Source organism: Arvicanthis niloticus, chromosome 11, assembly GCF_011762505.2.
Source record: "Arvicanthis niloticus isolate mArvNil1 chromosome 11, mArvNil1.pat.X, whole genome shotgun sequence".
In the NCBI taxonomy this organism is placed as follows: Eukaryota; Metazoa; Chordata; class Mammalia; order Rodentia; family Muridae; genus Arvicanthis; species Arvicanthis niloticus.
In genome coordinates, this window is record NC_047668.1 from 29,702,309 (window position 1) to 29,723,825 (window position 21,517).

The following is a 21,517-nucleotide window of genomic DNA, read 5'->3' on the forward strand; positions in this document are numbered from 1 at the left end:
TTTTACAGAAGCTTTTCAATTTTATGAGACTCCATTTGTCTATAGTTGATCTTAGAGCCTGGGCCACTGGTGTTTTGTTCAAGAAATTTTCCCCTGTGCTGATGTGTTCAAGTCTCTTTACTACTTCCTCTTCTGTTTAGATTTAGTGTATCTGGTTTTATGTGGAGGTCCTTGACCCACTCGTACTTGAGTTTTGTACAAGGAGATAAGAATGGATCAAGTTGCATTCTTTTACAAGCTGACCACCACTTGAGCCAGCACCATTTGTGAATGATGCTGCCCCTGGGGTTCCATCCCATTATATCCACCAAACTCAGACATTATTGCTGATGCCAAGAAGTGCTTGCTGACAGGAGCCTGTTATAGCTGTTTCCTGAGAGACTCTGCCAGAGCTTGACCAATATAGATGCGGATGCTTGCAGCCAACCATTAGACTGAGCACAGAAACCCCAATGAAGGAGTTAGGGGAAGGACTGAAGGAGCTGAAGGGGTTTGCAACCCCATAGGAAGAACAACAATATCATCCAACAAGACACCCATTCCCAGAGCTCCCAGGGACTAAACCACCAACAAAATAGTATACATGGAGAGACCCATAACTTCAGTTGCATATGTAACAGAGGATGGCCTTGTCTGGCATCAATGTGAGAAGAGGCCCTTGGTCCTGTGATGGCATGATGCCCCAAAGTAAGGGAATGCTAAGGTGGTGGGTGAGGCAGGAGTGGGTGGATTGGTGAGGGAGCACACTCATAGAAGCAGGTGGAAGGGGGATAATATAGGGGGTTTGTGGAGTGGAAGGAAGTGGGATAGCATTTGAAATGTAAATAAATAAAATAGCCCCCCCCCCAAAGGAGGATTTACATGACATTGGGAGCAAGCCAGTCAATGGCACCTCTCAGTGAATTCTTCAACTCCTGCTTCCAGTTTCTGCCCTGTATGAGTTTCTGTTCTGATTTTCTTCAAGGATGAACAGTGATATGGAAGTGCAAGTCAAATAAACCATTTGCGTTCCAAGTTGCTTTGATCTGTAGCAGGTTAATTTCCAGCTACTTCTACATTTGCAATAAAGTTCAGTGATTGGGCAATACAAAAGTTAGGCAGAGTGAGGGGTTGGGAGAAGAGAAGGCGAGGAAGGGGAGGAGAAGAGGAGGAGGCGATCGATCATGGAGAACCACGGATCAAAAGCTGTCCTGGGTAGCAACTTCTATTAAAAGGTTAGATGTGTGGGCATCTTGTTAATTGAACATTTCTAAATATATAAATATTTTAGATAATCATTAAGCTGTAAGAGTCTTCTTTCTACTGGGTACCATGAAGATGGTGGATATTATCAGGGGCTCAGCCAAGATTTGCGAAGGCAGTGTACTGGGTTGGCAGAGCCAGCCACCACGCTGGCATCTCATGGGTGTCAGGGCCGGTGTTTCTAGATAGGTAGAGCCATAGTCCAGAGCTGGAGCAGCAGGAAAATGGTGGCTGCCCCCTAACAAGCTGGACTGAGCACCGCATTCTAAATATCTCCCGATACATTGGTCATGGTGTTTCATCATACCAAAGGAAGCTGTAATGAAGATAAATTGATACCAGAAAAGGTGTATTGTTGTGCCTGGCCTTGTCATGTGGAGGGTGTTGTTGTTTGTTGTTGTTTTGCTTTGTTATATTTTGCTTTTCTTTGTTTGTTTAGGATTGTGGAAAGAACTTTGGAACTTCGGACTAGAAGAGCCAAAATGCTGAGATTTCAGTGGGCTGTTCTTTAAGCAGTTGGAAGATAAGAATGTTGAGAACAGTGCAGATGATGAAGGCCTGGCTTGTGAAATATCACAGAAAGTTTAAAGACTCTATCCAAGCCATATGTTATTCTGAATTAAGGTTCTATGGTTCTGATTAGTAGGGAATCCAGAACTACTAGAGTGAAGCCTTTGCTTTGTTGAGGTATTTGCTGCTGGCCAAGTGGTAATAAATTAGCAGTGATTAAGAAGAGACTAGCAATGTTGAAGGGAAATCCTCTGGGAAGTGTTTCCTGAGAGTCAGCACACAGGTGATCTATTCCAGTAGTGGCTAAGGTTATACCTTATTCTGGCAAGTGAACTTGGTAGTGTTAACATCACCCAGGTGGTACTAGTTTTGGGAGGATAAGAGCAGCTGAAACTGTGTGGCAGGGTTAGGATCCCGGAAGAAAGTTCAGGAAAAGCTATTGGTAAAAACGCAGCCTGGCTGTAGGAGAAGACTCCAGCATTTTGAAAATGACAGTATCATGGGATGACCACCCCAAGAACAGCAGCATCACTGGAGTGGAGGAAGATGGAATGCAGACAATAAGCTGCCTGTGTTACAGATAGTGGAACCCAAAACGTGACCAAAGCTCTTTGAAGGACCCTAGAAGACTGTGAGTGGAACCCAGACATTGGACACCATATTATTTACACTGTTGGAAGTTTGGTTTTGCTTTGATCTGGTTGTGACTATGCTCTGGTTCTTCCATCTTAAAGCTGGAAATTGTTTATTTTGCTTTTGAGATCATAAAAGTTCACAATTAAGAGTGTTCAAACCATTAAGAAATTTTGGATTCTTAGAGATGGAAAATTTAAAGATAATGAAGTTTAAATTTTCAGAGGTTCAATCCATTATTGTCATGGCAGGAAGCATGCAGCCTGCAGGCAGACTTGGTACTGAAGAAGGTGCTGAGAGTTTTACATCTTGATCCAAAGAAAGCCAGGAGACTATCTCCTGCAGGAGGCCAGGAGGAGGCTCTGTTTCCACACTGGGTAGAACATGAGGATAGGAGAAATCAAAGCCCACCTAAGCAGTGATGGTGGTGCACATCCTCCAACAAGCCATATCTACTCTGATAAAGCCATACCTCCTAATAACGCCACTCCCAATGGCCAAGCATTAAAACACATGAATCTATGAGGACCAAATCTATTTAAACTGACACATGACATAATAATGATATGTTTGTGTGTCACATTGACAAGGGGATTGTTCTGGATAGTTTTACGTCAACTTGACATGAGCTCATCTGAGAGAAGAGAACCTAGATTTAAAAATGCATCCATAATTTCAGGCTATAGGCAATCCTGTAGAAAATTTTATTTAGTAATTGATAGTAAATGGCCTATCCCACTGTGAGTGATGGCATCCATGGGCTTGTGGTCCTGTGTGTGTTTTTCTATCAGAAAGCACAATTAGTAAGTCATGAGGAGCAGGGCAGTAAGCAGTACCCCTCATGGGAGATATATATATATATATATATATATATATATATATATATATATATATTACTACCTGTTAGGTCAATAATCCATAGAATTACAAAGTCTAAGTGTAGAGCAAGGTACTAGTGGGGGGAGAGATACATCTTCCTAGGAAACTGAAATAGAGTAGATAATTATAAATGATGGGGGAACATGAATGGGATGATAATGTAGAGGAAGGAGGAAGAGAGGCTAGGAAGAGAATATGTCATAGAGATAACTAAATTTAAGAGCTATTTGAAGGGTAGTATTGAAACTTTCTAAATATGAACACATATAAACGTGAGCAAAATGAAATGCCAAATAAAAGGAAGACAGGGCCCCAACTTGCCAACTTTCACCAGATAAAGCTTCGAATATTAGGATAGGGTTATATCTAATTGAGTTGTTCACCAAGGACTTCTAGGGGACTCCTCAAACAACCCAGTGTGTTGCTAAGACTATATATGCTCTAAACAAACCAATAGCAAATCCCAGTTTCAGAAGACAATACCTACACAATTCCTTGAACATGAAAACGTTGTGCCTTCACCTCTACATTCTAGTACTAGCTTCTTTGGTACAAGAACATACTATATATTTTACCAAAGGAAAAATGTAAGTACCTAGGCAGCCACAAACAGTTTGATCTACAATGGTGTATGGTTTCAGGATGTATTAGTGCAATGGTGGCACAAAACTTGTCAGCATAACAAATCTACATCTGGTTTGTCTGAAGACCCATTGCCCAATTGAAACACATACCTGACACTTCTTGGGTAACCAAGAACCTAGGCTAAAACCACACAATACTGGTCTAAAAACCGAAAAATATATATAGTGATAAGATTACTGTTAATAACATTCTACAATATACATAGATCATTTTCTTGCTCAGGCATCATCAGAGAAGATTCCTACTGCAACAGATGGGAACAGCTTTATGCACTGTGAACATCAAGGACATAGACTATGCAAAGATCATGGAACATTCAGACCTAAATGGGATGTCTCTACAAAATCCCTCCCAGCATGTCCCAAAGAGCCCTACAGAAGAGGAGGCAGAAAGAAGGTAAGAGTCAGAGTGGATAGAAGACACCAAGAAAAGAAGGCCTTTTAAATCAACAGAATCAATGTACATATATATGAACTCACAAAGACTATGGCAGCATGTACCAGATGATATCCCAGCCAGAAGAGAAGTGAACACAACACTCCATATTTAACCCAGAAGCTGTCTCCAATTTATAAATACTCACAAATGAAAAATTGGTTTCCTCCAATAGAGTCTCACTAAGTATACAAACAACTCTTAAGGCAAGGTCCCATGCCCAGCAATAGATGAGCAACACAAAACAAACTCAGTGTCATCATTTGCCTCACGATATTGAAAAGCCTGGCTTTCTTTTTTCTGTTTTTTAAAAAATACATACACACACACACACACACACACACACACACACACACACACACTCAAGTAAATATGCAATTTATCGATGGAGTCTAGTCAAGACTCATCACTGTTGTAAATATTTTGGAAGAAATGGCCACATCACTGAACCCATGTTGTGATCTTATTATTTGTAGAGCAATATGGCTGACAAGCCAAAAAAAACAAAAACAAACAAACAAAAAAAAAACCAATTTCTTTTTAGCTGTTATTATTCACAAGGTCTCCAAAAGTGTTTTTCCACCAAATTCTTAAGTAAAATATTATTATAGCCTGGTAAAAATAATCATTAACGCCTACTGTGGTGAAATTAAACTATATAATAAGCACATTATAAAAAATCAATGCTATTAACCATGCTTAATGTAGTTATGTGTATCCTAGAAATATAAAATGAGCTTTGTTCTGCAATGATAATACATAAGCCTAATAACCCAATTCTTGGAAAAAGTAATAACATATAATATTCCCTGTTTAAAGATAATGGCAAAGAATATCATTATGACACTCTGAGGTATATATTTTTCATAAATAATTGCATGACTAACATAGTTTTCAAAATCAGCAGCATGTGTTCAACATTATATGTTGAGGAGACTCCAAGTTTACATTAAATCTTTAAAGTAAACAAATGCTTAGAAACACAATGCAAACTTATATACTGTCACTACCCAACTGTCACCTGTCAGCAACCATACATTTCAGACATCATTTATTTTAATCTTTCATTTTCGCATTGGAGTTTGAAATGAAAATGAAATGAGCCCATTTCCTAGCAACAAATCTGGAAAAATATTTGAATTGTTTTCTGAACGCTAATAGCATTGGTGAGTGATATTTTTGTGTTCATGAGCAAAGGGCTCCAAACTCCTCCATTGAGGATAACCCATGATCAGTGATTACTTTCCTTTTTTCAATACTATACTTTTAGTTTACAATTTGAAAATTCCATACAAGTATATAATTTATATTCATCATATTCATCCCTCCTCCAACTCTTCTCTGATCCCCATATCTCATACAACTTTATGTCTTCCTTGGTTTTTAAAGATCTTTTTTTTTTTATTTTTGAGACTTTCATGAACTTAGACAATGCACTATGGTTGCACACACACACACACACACACACACTTCCTTCCTTCCCAACTCTCCCATATTCCTGCAAAAACATGGTCTCCCCTCTCTCTCTCCCTACTTCCCCTTTCCCTCCTCTCTCTCTCTCTCTCTCTCTCTCTCTCTCTCTCTCTCTCTCTCTCTCTCTCTCTAACATACTAAATCTTATTAATGCTTATCTACATTAGTATGGGTGTGGGACCATTCTTCTAGATCATGGAAATCTTGCCAATGATCACATTATAATAAAATAATGATCCCCACCCTGCCTCCAAGGCTTCTATTAATCCAGAAAAGATTGTCTGTGAAGAGTGTTGCCTGAGGATCAACTACTCCATATATGCTAGGCTTTAGGCTGACTAGATCTTTACAAGCCTTATGTATGTAACCCAGCTACTGTGAATTCATGATTGGTATAGCCATGTCATGCCCAGAAGACAGCATTTCACAACAGTCACCTTACCTTCTGTTACTTATATTTATTCTGCTTCCTTTTCAAGGGGTTACTTGATTCTTGGTTGTGGTGAGATTAATATACAAATCTCATTTAAGGCCAAGAATTCAGTTGCATATTCTCAGCAGTTTAACTAGTTACAAATCTTTCTGCTGATTGTTGTCCACTCCAAAAAGAAGCTTCTCTAACCAAGATTGAGAACAGCCAGTCAGCCAGTTTATGAGTGTGTGTGTGTATATACATACACACACACATACATATATATACATATATATGTGTGTGTATATGCATATATGTATATATGTATGTATATATACATGTATGTATATATGTGTGTATATGTATGTATATATATACACACCCACACATATATATGTATACACACACACACACACACACACATATATATATATATATATATATATATATATATATATATCACTTTGACAGCATGACCCTTGAGTAGAATAACAATAGTAAGTTCTTCTAGAGGGTCTAAGATTTTCCAATCATAAGCTTTGACTGGGATTACAGTACCAGTCATGATTTCATTATTTTTCCCAACTCAAGAAGTGGTTCTCTAACCTTAATAGTCATGTCATTGCTTGTAAGGACATCTGATTTAGCAGGTCATTTTACAGCATGTAGATCCTGTGCTAGGTGTGACCACTGGTAAATTTTTCCCCCCAAGCAGTCTGCATAACACCTGCCAGTACTATGACAGCTAGTCAATTAAGATAAAGTTACATGATTAGTTTGAGACTGATTTCTCTGTTCTGCAGCGAAATTGTGTGACGTATTTCACAGCAAGGTCTTTAAATATAGTTATGGAAGGTAATCTAGGGCAATAATTGACATCACTTTGGGGTCTCCCTGACCAATAACTCATAAAGAGGTATCCCATGACTTTTAATTTAACAATCAATGTCTTCTTTGAGAAACATTGTCTACTTATACAGGATAATTTCATTCAAACTCTTTAATATTTTAATGTACATGCATTTAAAGGAATTTAAAGGCATTTGTCTTATCAGGGCCAGGGTTTTAGAACTTTATGAAGTATACTGTTTTCCTATTCCTTTCATCTAAGTGAAGATTTCTCTATTTAATTTTTCACAGCAGAGTTATATTCAATTTTATATATGAATCACATCTTAAAATTCTATTCATCTATTAATGGGAGGCAAGGTTGGTGTCATTTCCTAACTTTTGTGAAGAGACTCACAACAGATGTGGATGAGTTTCTATGGATGGATCTAAAATCCATTTGCTTTTTGCCCACAAATGCTGTAGCTAGGCCCATGGCAGTTTGATTTCTACTTTTCTGAGAAACCCCCAATACTGATTTGCAAGTGACAGTGTTAGTTTTCATTCCACCAACAGTGTTTAAGAAGTTCCTTTTCACCACATCCATTGTTGTGGTTTTTTGTCATTTATGTTTCTGATGACTCTCATGCTGATTAGGGTTAGTTCGAATATTACAGTCTTAGTCTGTATCTCCCAAGTGGCACTCTAATGTATTTCCTACACATTTACATTTCTTCTTTGAAGAATTTTCTTTTCAGTTCTGTAGACCATTTTAAAAATTTGGTTATTTATTTTCTCAGGGGTTCAGAGTTATGCTTCTTTGTATATTTATACACTAATGCTCTGAAGGATAAGGGTCTAACATATTATTTTTCTATTGTATGGGCTACCTTTTTATTTTTATTTATTTATTCATTTATGTATTTATTAACATCATAGTGTTTGTTGCTTGTTTTGCTCTACAGAAGCTTTTTGGATTTCTACAATCTCATTTATTAATTGTTTGTATTGATTCCTGTGCTATGGGAGTCTTAATCAGAAAGTCCTTACCTGCTCCTGAAAGTTAAGGTCTATTTCCCATCTTTTTATCTAACATTTTCTTGGTATCAGCTCTTATGCTAAAGTCTTAATCCTTCATCTACATATAGAAATACAATGATCTCCATTGTAAATTGTATGTTAAAAGAAAACATTAGAACTTTATGCTTATTGTGTCATATAAAAATATAAATTTAGTTATTCTATTTAAAATAATATATAATCTTGAAAAATTATGTATATCTGACCTAGTCATAAGATAGTCATGAGACATACTCATGACCAATCACAAAAAAAGGCATGATTTCACGTATGTTTACACATATAGTAGTTAGATGTTGGCAGGCTCTGTTAAAAATGAATTTCTAATTTGAGAAATTTAAATATTGAGCAAACAAATATCTAAAAATCAAGAAAGACAGTAAATGACTTTCAAATAAGGTTAAGTTTTGTGAGGTGATAAAAAAAACTCAGCAAAGTAACACTTGAGATTGGACGAATATTTCTGGAGTTGGGGAGGGAAGCTTTGGTAAGTCTTTTCATTAATAAAAGCAAGAAGCATCAAATCAACTTTTCCTGAATTTTATAAGTAAATCTAACTTCTGAAATTTGCCCTTTTTAGGTCTTTTATTTATTTATTTACTTATTTTTTTACACTCCAGATTTTGTTCCTCCCCTCCCCTGGTATACCCTCTGACCATCCCCACCTCTGACCTCCCCATCTCTCCATCTTCACAAGGATGTCCTCACCCTTACTCCCACCTAACCAGACGTTTAAACTCCTTGAGGTCTCCAGTCTCTTGAGGGTTAGGTGCACTTTCTCTGACTGAACCCAGACCCAGACTTACTCTGCTGTATATGTGTTGTGGGCCTCATATCAGCTGGTATATACTGCCTGGTTGGTGGTCCAGTGTTTGAGAGATCTCAGAGGTCCAGGTTAATTGGGACTGCTGGTCCTTCTACAGGGTTGCCCTCCTCTTCAGCTTCTTCCAGCCTTTCCCTACAATTCAACTACAGTGGTCAGCAGCTTCTGTCCATTGGTTGAGTGAAAATCTAATTTCTGAAATTTTTCTACAAAAATTACAAATTAATGAATAGTATGTGTTATAATGTTTTTAAAACTCTAATTCTTCCTACTACCTTTTCTTCAGTAGTAATTTCAAATAAGAATATATCATTTACATGGACTTATATGAGTCTGAAAACAATACAAGCAACAGAAGTTGGCAAGGAGTAGAAATACATACTTTGGGGGTAAATTGGTGCTGCTAATTTTTCAAATGGTTAAATGTAAAATATCATTATAACTCAGGACTTGGATTTCTGAGTACTAAATAGATCTGAAAACATGTTTCTTCATAAAGACATATGCTCAAAGGTAAGTCACGCATCTTATTCCAAAACTAAAAATATACCCATAACTTCATAGATAAAATGGAACATGATCATCTGTACAGTGAAATATTAACCAGGATCAAAAATTATTCACATGTGCTTTGTCATAAAATAACCTTGAATTGTTATGCTCCATGAGAAAGACAAGACAATAAAATGCCATATATTGATGATTTTTTTATATGAACTGTCAAAACTGGAAAAATAAGAGGAAGTAAATTAATAGTCAACTATACCAGAGATGGAAAGAGATATTAATTATATAAGGGAGCAATGATTCTTTTAGAAGGACAATCCTCATTTCTAAAAACTGATTTATATTGACTTTTATACCACTCAGTAAAGTTATTAATATAATTACTACAATGTGGATATTAAATGGGTGAATTCATGTCATATGTGCAAATTAGCCAAATAGAATTAATGTAAACAACACAAAGACTATTGTAAGATAACTAGCATTTCCAGAAATAAAAGAACACATTGATTAATGGATTCTGGTCAATGGCCTGGATTCCTGGTTGGTACAAAAGCAGTTCATCTGACAGTAGTTTCCCATGCTATTCATGGAACTAGCAGGAGATATACTGTGGGAACTATTTTTAAGTACATTTTTGGAAGGATCATTTTTTTACAAGGCATGATGACACAGACCTTTAACCTCAGTGCTCTAGGGAAGCAGAGGCAGGCAGATCTGTGTATGTTTGAGACCAGGCTGGTTGATATATCAAGTTCCAGGACAGCCAGGGCTAAAGAAAGAGACCCTGTCTCAAAATAAGTAATAAACAATAAAAGATAAGCAAAATGTTTATCCTTTACAAGGAGGTTTCAGGTTGTAGATTAAATAGAATAGCTAGAAAACAGAAAGCCAAATATAACTCAAATTTAGAAAGGACAACATTAAGGCCATTGTGAAATGTTAAAGATAGCTGAGTGGCCATGAACAATCTCATGGATACTAAGAGAAAGCAGACATATCTATTGACACATGTTTTTCATCTCTTCTTAGATGATGGCCAAGGATCTGCATAGTTAAGGATTAGTAACAATACAAAAAAAGCAAAATGTCATTATTATATATGGAAGCCTTTATTGCCTAAGTTTAACTTCAAGTACAATAAAATAAATCCCTGAAAACCCGCCTCAGAAGCGGAAATTGACTTCTGTAGAGACAGCTTCTACAGTTGAGTGCCATAGCAAGTGAATTCAGGCGTGTGATCTGTACAGAAAGACTAAGTGGCAAAGAAGGGTTTTCTAACAAGGAAGGTTTAAAAAAATGCTGTCAGAAAGTATTAAGGATGAGATGTTGAAAAAGAATTAGTAGCTACAGAAAAAGTTGAATGAAAGCACCAAGAGGAATGATCAGAATAAATATTATTTAAATTTGATGAAGTATTTTAAATTTTATATACATTTAAGTAAATAATATGTTTATAATCAACAGCTGGAAAACAACATTAAAGTCACCAATGTAATTATCAAAAGATGTAATTATCTCTTGAGTTAAAAAGGACAGCTCCCAGTGTTATATATTAAAAAATATAGAGAGATCAAGGAAGCTAGTTTTTGGCTTACAAGTGTACACTCTCACCCAAGCTCACACATAACCATACATACATAACAATGTTATTTTAATTTTTTAATGAAAATATTTCTACATATAAAAATTCCTCAACCATTAATATCATCATTGTTTGATGATTCAGGAACCCCCAAAGGAGATAATCCTGTACTTGAGATACTTAAAATGTTAATAGAGTCTAAGGTTTCTGTTATTCCTTAGGCCAAATCACTGTAATTCATCTCATCACATGGACACTGATAAATCTCATATCATCCCAAGGTATGAATAATGTAAGAAGATATTTTGAAAGACACTAATAATTCATCAGCATATATGGCTATAATTGCTATGTTTTTTATTAATTAGCATGGTAAATCTCTTAATGTACTTTTTTATTAATTAGCATGGTGAATCTCCTAATGTACCTGATTTATCAGTTAAACTTTATTATAAGTCTGAAGGTACAGAAACAACAGGAGTTTATAGAGTTTCATGCTGTTTGTGGCTTTTAACCTTCATTAAAGTCTTGGAACTTAGTCCCCATAGACAATGTGTTAACTGCTGAAAATATCTCATTAGGAAGAAAGTTCAGTTTTTTATGTAGTCTAATATTTTTTTTAACTATAGAGTTGGTAAAATTAGTTACCCACCGGTAATTCACTTGCTAGTCTCCATGTACAGTCATTTCAACCCCATGGCAGTCAAACCAGAAGAAGATGTATGGATTGAAGTGGAAGGCATATAAAAGTCTTCTAAAAACACTTATTATGTATGTATTGACACTGGCAAAAATATCATATTTGTTTTTGTGTTTTTGTTTTGGTTTGGGGTATTTATTTTTTGGTTGGTCGGTTAGTTGGTTTGCCATTTTAACTCACTCTGGCCTGGAACATTATATGTAGATAAGGTTTATTTTAAACTCACAGAAATCTGTTTATGGCTTCTGTTGCCCATATGATGGGACAAAAGATATGCAGCATCACACTTGGTTTAAATAATTGTCAAGGAAACATGGAAATAATACATAATGCCTAAAATTTCAGGAGCAGAACGTAGTCTAAGAATCTGACAAATAGAATTTAATAATGCCCTGGAAGAAATCATCAAGGCATGCATGGATTCTGACAAGAGTAGTTCCCAGCTTTTTAAATTCTGGTTCCCCTAAAAGAATAAGTGTGAATGTTGCTTTTTCCTCAGATGAAGTGAAGAGATGAAAGCCATATATAAGCTTTGTGAATACAGGACTTGGGTTGAGTCTAAAGCATTTCCTTCTTTGTTCTAATTCTTCCTAGGCCTAGGTGTGCAAGCTTCTAGCCTACATGCAATATAATTTGCCAAGCTGATTAATTCAGTCTGGCTTCTTTCAGCTTTTGATTGAATTGCTCTGCCTAGCCTCATATGACCTCTGGCAATAAGTTCTAATCTTCTTGTTCTTTCTTATTCTCTGGCTACTTATGTCTTCACCTTGAACTAGCTTGTTCTTTCTGTAACAGTTTCTATAAAACTGTTCCAGTAAACTGCCATACATGCTATGTTCTAGGAGTCATTCCACAAACTACAAACCCCAATATCAGTCAGAAAAGAGTGGTTTATTGAACACACACTTTAATGCTGGTCAGACCAGAGACATAGTTTAGAAATGGGTCTGAAACTTTGACAATGAACATCTTTTTCTAACAGCTAAAAGAGGACAAAAGTAATCAAAACACCTCAAAAAAAAAAAAAAACCAAAACATAAAACACAAAAGCCATAAGGAGTTCATACATAGATGCAGAAAGTGCTGTCCAGTGGTCAAGTAGTCATCTCTGACTCAAGATATTTTTAGATATAACAGTTCATATTGGCATTTGATTTGATAGGTCCTACATCAAGCTTTGTGGAATTTCTTAAGCTTAACAAACTTCAGAACATTCAGAACATAACAGAAATGTAGTCAGAATATATGCAAGGTAAAAACCCATTTATATTTTGAAATTCTATTAGTTTTAAGTTTTCGTCAAATTCTAAAATCCATTATATTTCATATATTAAAGTGAGATAATATAACTTAAGTTACTGGTTATTTTACACAGATTTATGATGAGTTAGTTCATACTTTTATAAGTAACCATGGCTATTATTTAATGAATGATTTCTAGATTATAGAGATCAATTTTACAGCTGAATGGTGCAGCATTAGGCTCATTAACATAGGAAGGCTCTGAAGACTAAAACTTTTCTTTATATGTATTTGAATGTGCATATCTGTATGTGTTTATATATGTACACCATTGTACACATGTGGGTATCAGTGCAATCTTTGCAGTAGTCAGCTCTTTCCTTTTACCATGTAGGTCTGCAGGGTCAAATTCAGGTCATCAGTTTTGATGCCGAGCCTCTTTACATAATAAATATAATATGATAGAATTTAATATGCTACCAGCTGCTAGGTGGCATATTTAAATTCAGACCCATTATAAAAATTTTCTTTTGAGTGGCAGAGGAATTCCTAATATGAAATTTTCTCTGCATAGCATGAAAATCGTCACTCCTCAGCGATACAGAGAATGTTCTCATCAATCTGGCTTCAAGCCCCTACTGTGACTTCTCACCTTAGACCTGGAATGGGGTTGTCACTGACAATATGATCACTCACTTTCTGTGCTAGGAGGTCAGACAGCCAATGAACTAAATGTGAACAACACAGGAGCTGATTATCTTTGTTAAAAACTGGCAAAGACTTTACAATATACCGTTTCAGACACAAAACCTTATTATCTTTAAAACATACTGTGGGATAGCCTGAATTCTCTAACGATATACAGAAAAACCAAACGACTATCCCAAATGACCAGAATGTAATGTTTAACAAAAACCAATTGCTGAAAAGTTGTCATTACAAAAATATTCTGAAGTGTGTGATTGCTTAGCTGAAGCAGATGGACTTAATCATGCCATACTGGAGACTTCTTTTTTCACCTCCCCTTGAAATAATTAGCTACGAGACTGTAAGTACATTTTTCATGTCAAATGGATAGTGGCTTCAAAGAAATCTGAGGTCAGAACTGCAAGAGAGTGCAAAGAGAAGACTGACTCAATGCACGAAAGACAAAATATCAACATTTCTTATATAACCATTGAACATGTGTCAGCACCCATGAGGTCAGTTTCAGATGGAAACAACAGAAGTAAAATAGGTAGTACACTAAACACGTAGAAGAAATGAAGTTGATCTTGTCCAGCACCTGAAAGAGTTACAGAATACCGGAAGTACCTGTGGAGTTTGGTTACTTAGCTCTAAGTTAAAACACTGTGAATGAAAGTGCAATGAAGTCACTGGGAAACTAATGTTATGTGTTACAACTGGGAAAGAAAAACAAGTCCTAATCACAATTCTGAGCAGATCAAACTTGAATGCTTTGATCCCTACTCCACACTTTGTCTCATGATGACAAGGTTAAGTCTCTCAGAGAGCAATTATGTTAATAGCATGGCTGGGGCCTCTCAACATGGAAACTAGTTAGCTAGTCAGTTAGTTCATTGGTTGGTTGGTTGGTTAGTTGGTTAGTTGGTTGGTTGGTTTGTTGGTTGGTTTGTTGGTTGTTTTGTTGGTTGGTTTGTTGGTTTTGCAGACAGAAAGTCTCTACATCACTACATTGTGCGGGCTGTCTTCAAATTTTCAAGACTATTCTTTCTTCTTCTATTGCTGAAATGATACCCGTGTACCTCCATGCCAAGTCTAGCAGGATATATTTTATTATCTTATCAACTCTTACCAAGTTATTTAATCAAAATGTCCATTTTAGGACTTGTACTGTAGCCATATTGAATTTTCAGTAAAAGGAACTCAATGAATTTACAAGGTTTGCTTTCACAGATGTCATATTCTAATTACACGAGCAGAGAATGGTAGCATGTTCGTTTTTAACCATGCTAGAAATGGTTACTGTCAAATACATGCAGAATATTGCCACTCAGATAAAATAACATAAATAATATTTACAATTTTATAATCAATTCATTTCACAAATAATGACTTATTTAATGGTAGTCTTTGAGGACTGCTTGTTAGATCTATATTTTGTTACTAGAGAAGCCGAAAACAGTGAGCTTTGGTGATTTCACAACTGCTGACAACTATCAAGTGACAGAGCAGAGACTGAAACTTGGCTGCTTCACCTTTGAGGAATATGCACTAGGTCCCAATGGTATACTGAACTAGAACAGCTATAATGAATGATGGCTCTATTGAAACTTCTTGACTATGATCCATGCTGTACCCTCCCTAGCATATCACATGAGAGGATTCTTATGGGCTGTGCCAAACTATTCCAAGAAGCATCTCTTGTACTCTTTCTTATATTAACATGCATAAGTATGTATAAGAAGGATATAAGTTACATCTACCCTCATAGAATCAAATTGTCTTTCCTTCATAGCATGAAGCAAGTTACTAAAAAGTCAGAGGGTGACATCTGGAAAGTCAACAGCACAACACTCTATATATTATACAATAAAAATGTTTAGAGAGGTTGTGTATCTATCCTGACTATATAAATTGAGAATGATTGGAAAAATGTTTTTGTTTTCAACCAATAAAACGTCCCAAGCCATGTTAGAAGGAACAACTGATGTTTATATTATCCAGAGACAGATTAGTCATTCATAGCTAAGAGACAGAAAATGTTTCCATGATTAATCTCCAAAGCTTAATTTTCTTCCTATTTTTGTTGTCCTATAAAGGCCTGTTTCAGTTTTTACCTCTCTGTAAGTACCAAAAGTCATCAGAAGATCATCTTCGTGCACAGAAAATTTCCAGACTCAGAACTTGTCCCATACTTGCTGAGCAATGATTCAAGGAGTGGTAAACCAGCAGAGTAGACTTAGGGCCTCTGTATCTAGGGCCCCTCCAGCTTGCATTATAGTGCTGAGACAATAAACCATTTGCTCTTACATTAGTGTTGCCAGCTTGGTAAGAACTGGCCCCATATTCTAGGTCAGCAATGTGCCATGCCCGTCCTTGTCTTAATTTCCCAAGAAGAGCCAATCACCTTCTGCCATTTGAACTTATGTCTTACAATGTATAAGTTTCTAGTCAGCTTATTTCAACATTGATTGGCCCAGATTTGTCTCTCTGATCTGAGTTTTCACTTATTTTCTCACTTTGATTACTAAAGGAATATAGTAATACTCTTCAATCACTTGCTTCCTGTTTTCAGTGTTTAAACCTGTGGCCTTACTGTAAGTAGCTCTGATCCTTTAATATCTGTTCCCACTCAAGCTACCATGTCCTTAGTGAAAGTCTTATTTTGTCCTCAAATTTCTCATTTTTTTAGGTAATACTGAAATTCTAAATTTTTATTTACCATCAAACATGGCTTATTATTTGATGCATATGTGAAAGCATAATATCACATAAATCCAAACAGATAACATTAATTATAATATCTGATAATGATAACTATGATTTATTTATCATTTAGAAACAAATGCCAACATCATAACCTTATTAATAATGATAAATTTAGTATGGTGATGAAGGTAATAAAAACAAACATTCTTGTGTCAATGCTATTGCAGAAGCAGTGGTGCTAGCAATTAATGGAATTAAAGCTGTTATACCAGCAATAATCAGGCCTGCTACCCTTTTGCTTCTGCTTAAAGCCCAACTCAATTCTTCCAGCACTTTCAAGCTGGTTTAGACCCTGAGATCTCTGTTTGAATATTTTGATACTCCTTCTAAGAAGGACCAAAGAACCCACACTTTGGTCTTCCTTCTTCTTCTTCTTGAGTTTCATGTGGTCTATGCATTGTATCGTAGTTATTGTGAGCTTTTGGGCTAATATCCACTTATCAGTGAGTGCATACCATGTGTGTTCTTTTGTGATTGGGTTACCTCTCTCAGGATGATATTTCCATCTAGCAAAAAATGTTACTAATATATTGAGTATACAAAAGGATTTACATAGGTATCTGGAACAAAGAATGATGCTCTATACCCACTCAAATTATCTGAAGGAGGTTCAGGGTTCAAGAATTAGGAGCCATCCCAAGTGTCATGACAAATATCATTGGAGTAGTGTTACTTTTGAAATTCACAATGATTGTCATTATAATTAGAAAAAAGTTTAAAGACACCTGTAGGATATTTGGCACAATCCTAACACTTCTCTGGGTGTGTTAACTTTGCATAGTGAGATTATGAATTTAAAGAATGCTGCTCTGTTGACCTTTGATGCTGCAGATAATGCTGATAAAATTATCCATGGGCTGAGGTCAGTATTTCCATTTTGGTCAAACCTCAGAGATAGCATATATAGATTGATCAGACTAGCCCTTTTTGTCCTGGGAATACTTTTATTCCTGCCCATCATGTTAAAGCTTATCTTTAACAACATCAACATGTTGGCAGCCAAGTACATGGCTTGAACCTGAAAATGGACCCCCAGATAGAGTTATTAAATTAACAGGCTGACAAGCCAAGGATGGGTAAGATTCTGCACAGAGCATTACCAACCTAAGACATAAGTGCATTGTTTTTGATAATGCGTATTCCATGATGGGAAATGAAGGCATTCTTGTCAGAATGATCTAAGACAGGCTCAGTCTTGTTAACATAATAAAAAAGGGGGAGAAGTGGAGAGCCTTTGAGGCTGCTTGGCAAGAAGCTGACATGGGCCAAGAACAAGGAAATGGGCTGCTTGGCAGGAAGATGACTTTGGCCAAGAACAAGGCAGGAATCTGACATTAGACTAGAACAAAGAAGTTATTTCAGGTAAGAATTTAAATTGTAAGCTACAACAAAGAAGTAATCTCAGGCAGGAATCTAAATATTAGTCTGGAACAAAGAAGTAATTTCAGACTGGAATGTAAATTTTAGGCTAGAACAAGGAAGTAGGCTTCAGACATGAAAATGACCTTGGGCTAGTATCATGAAGTAGGCTCAGATACTTTGGTCATCCTGATAAGCCTTTAGAAACAGTGATCATGGGAGTTTTCACATACTTGGGTTTAATGCCTTGCTTTTTCTTTGACTATTTGTGTTTATTGATTTTTCTTGTTTCTTGACTATTTGCATCTAGTGTGTTGCTAGTTCTGCAACCTAGAACTGAACTTAATACTTGCATGTAATTAAAATGTATAAAAGCATAAAGGAGGAGGGGTATAGGATAGGTGGTTCTAGGGAGGGGAAATGGGGAAAGGGGATGACATCTGTGTTGTAAATAAATAAAATATCCAATAATAAAAGAAAAAAATATGTATTTGTTCCTAGTTGTCAATGCTGGTTAGTAAAAAAAATAAAAGATGACAGAAATACAAAAAAAAATGTTGTATTCCAAACTCAACTAATTTTTTTGCTAGATTTTGAGAATAGATAAACTAGTTGATGTTGGGGGCCGACTTTTAGCAGAAAGCGGCTATCAGCTTTGCAGCCATCTTGAGCCATATACCCTGACATGTGACTTGGATTACAATAGCCTACAACAGCTGAGCACACTCCGATAATCTTGGTTTAGATACCTTGATATTAAAGGTGCATGAGATTAAAGGTGTGTGAAATTAAAGGTGTGTGACTTAAGAGTGTAATTTAGATATAATATTTAGAGACAAGACGTAAGGGCATAATTAAAGGTGTGACCAAAAGGCGTGGCTTAGAAGTGAGACATATAAAAGGCAGAGACAGAACAGATCAGAATCAGACATTAGGGAGACACAGAAGAGATATTCAGACTATAGAGGGAGAACCAGACACAGCAGAGAGAAGACAGGTAGCAGGCACTTGGAAGAGAACTTGGAAGAAGTAACTTGGAACTTGGAGGGACTAGGAGCTAGGGACTAGGCACTAGGAACTCAAGACTTAGGACTTAGACTGAAGAATAAACGGGATTGAATTACACTCTGTCTGGTCTGCATTCTTCGAGTCTGTCCTCACTCTCCCTCTTGCTGAACCCTGACTCGAGGACCAGAGCGGGAGCTTGGGCTGGGATACAGTGGCCGCCCAAACGTGGGTCAGCCCGGGCCTCAACATTTTGCTTGGGCCGCGACATTTTTTGGTCACCCCAACGTGGGGCTAGTGTGGCTCTCAACAAGTTGATCCTGGGATTTTTTTTTTTTCTGTACACGTAGACTGACACTTTGAATATTAGCATTTTTTTTTTCTCTGAAGACAAGAAAGAACATTCCCTATGGTATTAGAGAAAGGACCTAGGAGTTGTAAGACAAAACACAATCATATTAAAACTATTGGTATTTCAATTAGCATAAGATTATAGGGATATGGACTGATAGTTTTGTGGTTAAGAATGCTTAGTACTCTTCTAGAGAACCTGAAATTGAGAACCAGAACCAACCTTAGGAGTTCACACCACTTTAGCTCCAGCTTCAGGGCATACAGCACATTCTTCTGACTTCCGTGGGCATGCATAACAATGCAAAGACACATACATACAATGAAATAAACTTAAAATGTATAGCTTTGTATCATCTTTTTTTTTACTCAACCTTTTATTTACACCTTTACCATTTGTAAACAACTAGAATTATAGAAAGTGGCATCTGAACAAAGTGTTAACTTGATTGTATGTGGATTCACACTTTTTGTTTTAAAAAAATCAACTTCTCCAGGAATGTTGTTTCTTCAGATCATTAAACTGCTAGTATTTACATATTAAATAAATCAGTTTCCAAACATATGAACAATTGCTAGATTGTGACTTAGATACCTACTGATTTTTAATTCTTGAAAATAGATTTTTCTCTCATATCCCAACCAGAGTTTTCCCTCCCTCCATACCTCCAAGTTCCTCCCCACATCTCCTTTACTTATGAGCCATTACCCCTCTCTTAGAGGCCCTGACAAGATCAGGCCTCTAAGAAATAGATAGCAAGACTGAACAGAATAAGATGTAGAATATACTGCAAAAACAAACAAACAAACAAAGCAAAAGAACTCTTCATATTGTATCCAGACAAGATAACCCAATAGGAAGAAAGGAGTCAGTGATACACCTGTTCCCACTGAAGTCCCACAAAACACCAAGCTAACAGCCATCACATATATGCAGAGGACCTAGTGCAGAACCATGCAGGCCTCCATACTTGCCACTTCAGTCTCTGTGCCTATGTGAACCCTGCTTAGTTGATACAGTGGGCCTTGTTCTCCTGGTGTTCTCATCCTCTCTAACTCCTACTATCTTTTCTTCCCTTCTTTCAGTGGATTCCACGACCTCCAACAAGGGGACATGATGGAGATCTTCAATTTAGACTTTCTTTTTGCATAATGTCTGACTGTGGCTCTCTGCACCTGCTCTCATCAGCTGACAGAGAAAACATCCCTGATGACGACTGGACAAGGCATGGATCTATGTGTGGAACTGAATATTATTAGAAATTATTGCATTCATTTTTTTCTTGCCTATTGTATTTGGTCCTACCTGGCCATCCAGGTAGTATAGAACATGGGCTTACTGTTATGGTATGTGCCTCAAGTAAAGCCACACATTGCTTGGTCACTCCCACAAGTTCTGTACCACCATTGCCCCTGTACTTCTTGACGGCAGGATAGATTATATTGTAGGTGGAGAATTTTGTGGTTGGGTTGGTGTCTAGGTTTCTCTTTCCATATCCTTCAGAGTAGCTTCTCATACTGAACAGACTAGAATATAGGGGTAAAAGCTTCATACAGGCAGGAGTCTGACCTCTCTACCTTCAATGAGCTGTGTGGACATTATCCCCAGCCATGGGACCCTGCTGTCAGTGTTCAGAAATGACTTTCTGTCCTGCATGAGCCTGAGTTATTTAGGGGTTTCAACAGGACCCCCTTGGTCTAAAGCTCAACCAAGTGCAACCCAGTTCTACCACTGGGATGCCAAGGTAGCTATAAAAGATGGCCAGTTAAGGCTTCATATCTTCCATAACTAAGAGTCAAACAATGGTTACCATCATAAACTTCAGGAAATTTCCACTGTACTAGGTTTCTACATTGTCCCCAAGACTCCTCTAATTCCAGTTGTCTCTAATTACACTCTCTCCTTCTCCCCCCAATCTTGTCTCTACTGCTCCTGTCTCCAGCAACCTTAAGCCCACCTTTTATTTTATTTACCCTTCCAAAGGAGATCCATACTTCTCTGTAGACCTCGTCTCTACCAAAACTGCTTGTGTCAATAGATCACAACTTGATTATCATTTACTTAATGCTAATATCCAGTTAAAATGAATACAAATCATATTTGTCTTTCTGGGTTACCTCACTCAGGATGACAATTTTATAAGGCAGTCTATAAAAGAGTATTCAAGAAAGGATACAGTCATTTTCCAAAGTAACTGAAACAAATTGTTTTGTGTATTCTTATATTTTCATTATTGATTGTTTATCTTCAAATCATCATCAATGTGCATTAAACTTAGATATTATAAAGGCACATAAAGGGAAACAGAATTTAATACCTATTAGATCAATAACTTTAGCATATTTATGTTTCTA

General features: G+C 36.7%; 1 long non-coding RNA gene across 1 annotated transcript; it reads left to right on the top strand.

Annotated features, from left to right (window-relative positions):
* Positions 1-1,689: 1,689 nt before the first annotated feature.
* LOC143443959 (uncharacterized) lies at positions 1,690-20,385 on the top strand. Its single transcript, XR_013113417.1, has 3 exons — positions 1,690-2,383; positions 4,132-4,305; positions 20,249-20,385. It is a non-coding gene; the product is annotated as an uncharacterized LOC143443959 (long non-coding RNA).
* The last annotated feature ends 1,132 nt before the right edge of the window (positions 20,386-21,517 follow it).